This window comes from Sus scrofa, chromosome 12 (genome assembly GCF_000003025.6).
Source record: "Sus scrofa isolate TJ Tabasco breed Duroc chromosome 12, Sscrofa11.1, whole genome shotgun sequence".
Classification (NCBI taxonomy): Eukaryota; Metazoa; Chordata; class Mammalia; order Artiodactyla; family Suidae; genus Sus; species Sus scrofa.
Genome location: NC_010454.4, coordinates 61,315,361 through 61,319,342, shown reverse-complemented (window position 1 = coordinate 61,319,342; position 3,982 = coordinate 61,315,361). Strand labels below are relative to the sequence as shown.

General features: G+C 52.6%; 1 long non-coding RNA gene across 1 annotated transcript; it reads right to left on the bottom strand.

Moving 5' to 3' along the window:
• Positions 226-3,271, bottom strand: LOC110256147. Its single transcript, XR_002337423.1, has 3 exons — positions 2,812-3,271; positions 1,256-1,512; positions 226-889 (listed from the first exon to the last, which is right to left on the bottom strand). It is a non-coding gene; the product is annotated as an uncharacterized LOC110256147 (long non-coding RNA).

Here is a 3,982-nt window from a genome sequence, read left to right as displayed (position 1 = left end):
AAAAGACAAAAAAAAAAAAAAAAAAAAAAAAAGGCGACAATACCAAATGCTAGACAGGCTGCGGAGGAAGTGCGTTTCTCTTGCATTACTCGTGGGAATATAAAACAGTACAGACACTTTGGAAAACAATTTGACAGTTTCTAAAAACAAAACAACTAAACATCCAACCTACTAATTACATTTATCCCAAAGAAATGGAAACGGAGGAACAGACCAAAACCTGAACACAGTTGTTCACAGAAACTTTATTTGTAACAGACAAAAACTTGGGAGCAAGCCAAAATGTCCCTCTTGCTTGAACAAACTGTGGTACATCCTGAGCATGGACTATGAGTCAGGGAAGACAAGGAAAGATGTACTGATACACGCAACAGCTTGGATGGTCTCAGGAACACTGCGATGAGGGGAAAAGTCAGCTGCAAAAGGTCACATACATAGGTTTCCATTGATATAACATCCTTGTAGTGACAGATTAATGGTCAAAGGGGGTTAGGAATGTGGGGAGGGGAGTGACTGCAAAGGGACAGTAGGATGGAGGTCCTTGTAAGACAGGATAGCTCTGCATCTTGACTGCATTGGTGGCTACGAATCTACACACACACACACACACACACACACAGACACACACACACACCCCACCCATGCACTGCTGGGTTCCTGGCTTTGACCATGTAATGTAATCATGCTGTATACTACCTTTGCAACTTTGGGGAGTCCATAATTCATTCAGCCTGAGCTGGAGACAATCAAGTGTGAGACCAAAGGCAGCAACAGTTGTGAAACACAATGTACGGTCCTGAGTTCCTGTTCCGTACATTGTAGTTGTAGCTTTCATTGCTCTCTGAGGTGGAACTGTTGCAAGAATACAAAGTGGCACAACCGTGCTTTCCTGAGGAGGACAAAAAAGAAAAGAGTTTTCCAGGCTAAACCTGCAGCTCTAAGGAGACCTTGTCTTTAGGGACAGGAACTCGGACATGACCCGACCCCCACCCGCACCCTGTGAGTCTTTTGGTAAAGCCTGCTTCCTCCTGATGGGTGCTCTGTGTGATGCTGCTTGGAGCTGGGAGATGATTCCAAGGCCTCCCCCCCAGGAGCTGGCACAGCTACTAAATATCACACAGCACTTCCGGTCTCCTTCCTCCCGCTCAGTGTTAGGCCAAGGTTACTAATGGTCAGAAGAACCACAGGGAGGAGGTGATGGTTGAAGAAGGCTGTTGCCGCGGGGCCAGAGAGCCCGAAGCTGAGACATACACACCTGCTGTTATTTGTCATTCCCGGGAAGGTTCCTGGACGGAAGGGGACTTTTACCGCTACTCAAACGTAGAAAAGCAAGTGCTTGGGGTTCCCACGGTGGCACAATGGGATCGTTGGCGTCTCTGGAGCTCTGGGGCACAGGTTTAATTTCTGGTCTGGCACAGGGGTTAAGGATCTGGCATTGCTGCAGTTGTAGCTCAGATTCGATCCCTGGCCCAGGAACCTCCACATGCCACAGGGGTGATTGAAAAAGAAAAACTAAAAAAAAAAAAAAAAAGGAAATAAAAATTAAATGTCTTGTAGTGTTCTATTGCCTGTTCTAACAAATAATATCTATGCAGTATTTCTTCAAATCCTTAATCAACTATCAGATGGAAGAAACATTTTATTGGTATTATTATTGTTATTTTATAACCGCACCCGCAGCATATGGAAGTTCCCCGACCAGGGACGGAATCTGAGCCACGGCTGTGAACCACACTGCAGCTGCAGCAACCCCAGATCCTTTAACCCACCGTGCCAGATCCGGGATCGAACGTGCAACCTGCGCTGCGACCCGAGCCAGTACAGTCCAATTCTTAACACACTGTACCACGCAGGAACTCCGAGACATTTTAATAAAACTGATTTTTCCACAGGAGGCGGGGGGCCTCTGGGGCTAGCACAAAGACAATACTAGCTACCAGTGGCTCTTTAAATGTAAATTCATCAAAACAAAATTTTTAAAAATTCAGTTCCTCAGTCACATAAGCCACACTTTAAGCCACACGGAGGTAGAACATTTCTACGCCCTCAGAACGTTCAGCAGGATGAGCCAGGTGAGGCACGTTAACCCCGACAGGGCGCCTGTCTGTAGGCCTTCCCTTCGCCAAGCGTTTCTACCCCTGTCGAAGAAACTGTGTGTCAGACAGAGGGAAAGAATTAGCCGTCAGGAGTTCCCGTTGTGGCTCAGCAGTAATGAACCCTACTAGTACCCGTGAAGGCGCGGGCAGATCCCTGGCCCTGCTCAGTGGGTAAAGGACCCGGTGTTGGTTTCAATAACCTTCTGTTGAGGAAAACCTAAGACAAGGAACTTTAAAGCCTCATACCTCGATCTGTGTCTACACAGTCTTGATTCCGCCTTGCAATTTAGGTACTGATGTTGGAAGTGAGGGGCTCCTATCTACAAACTGAATCGGGATGACAGATTATTCGGAGGCAAAGGCTTTGGGATCCAAATGTCACCTGGTGTATTACTGGATGCGGACAGAGGGTGGCAGTCCTCTTAACTGAGGGACAGGAAACGCCCGCTGCCTGGAATTTATTTAAAGTGATTTTCTTTCCTCACTCTAGGTTTCCTGGTCAGTATAAAGTGGATACTGTCCTCCTGGTAATTGGTGGGGAATCAGATATCACTCCCCCCTCCCCACAGCGGCACTCCTGGCACAAAGTTCCCCGGCCAGGGATCGAATCCCAGCAGCAACCTGAGCCGCCGCACAGACCACACCGGATCCTTAACCCGCTGCGCTACAGCGGGAACTCCAGATGTCACAGTTTTGATCCCGATGAGTTACTCACTTTTCTCCTTTTTCTCCTTGAACAGTTAGCGGAGAAATGCGAATTTTGCCCCCATCCAGGGAGGCAGCCCCTTCCGGCAGGCGCTCTCAACTGGGGCAGCCCCCAAAGACCGAAACTGCCGCGGGAGCTTCGAGAAGCGCCGAAGGATTGGGCGTGGGTCTGGGTGGCGGCCGAGGCCCCAGATCCACGGCCCGCCCGCAGGAATCATGGCCTCCCCCGCCTTGTAGTCTACGGTCCCCGCACCGCGCGTCTGTCTGCCGGTTCGGACCCTCGACTGTCAATCGAGAGGTCCCGCCAGGTCCAGAAAGAAGAAAAGACGGGAGGAGGCTGACGGTTCCCGGCGTCCAGTCCTGTGAAGCTGCGGGTTACTCCCCGCTCCTTCCTCTCCGCAAAAATCCCTCCTTTCGCCGTAACACGCCTCCCCCGCCGCACGGACGGGAGACCCACCGGCCCTGCAGCTCGCCCCGCCCACAGGGGAGGCACTTCCGGAGCCCGCTGCCGGCCGGGGCCAATGAGACGTCAGCAGGCTGCGACCACTTCCGGCGTCCTGCCAGCGGGGCGCCCCCGGCCTGAGACTCCCTGGAAGCCTCGTCCGCGAGTCGCGGACTCGGGGCCCGGAGGGCGGCGGGAGGTCCTGCGCTGCGGTGCGGCTATAGCGCCCGCGCTCCCCGCGGAAGAACCGCCGAGTCGAGCGCTGAAGGTGTGGCCCACCAGCAGGAGTGTCAGAACGTGCCGAGCCGCTCGAGTCGGAGTCGCCAGAACCCCCGGAAGACGAGCCGTTCACCGGCAGGCCAACTGGGGCTTCTTCGTGTAGTGGACTGACAGCCAAGCGTCGGGAACGCAGTGTCGTGGGTGTGCGGCTGACCGGGTGAGGAGGATCTTTCACAGAGACCGTGCCCCTCCGTGGAGTCCAGGAACAGGTGCTGGAGGCGACGGAGGCCGAGGCAGTGGTTCCCTGGGCGGGTGTGGTGATGGGGCAGGGGGCACTGTGGGCGGGGATGGGGATTCGCCTACGTCTTCATCTGGGGGTAGTTAAGTGGGTGTCTGCATTCGTAAAAATTCTTCACGTTTCTACCCTTAAGATTAGTGCACTTCACTGCGTTACAATACACCTCCAAAAAAGTGAAGGTGGTAACACTTCATCCTTGAGTCCGTATTTCCCCATGAGCTC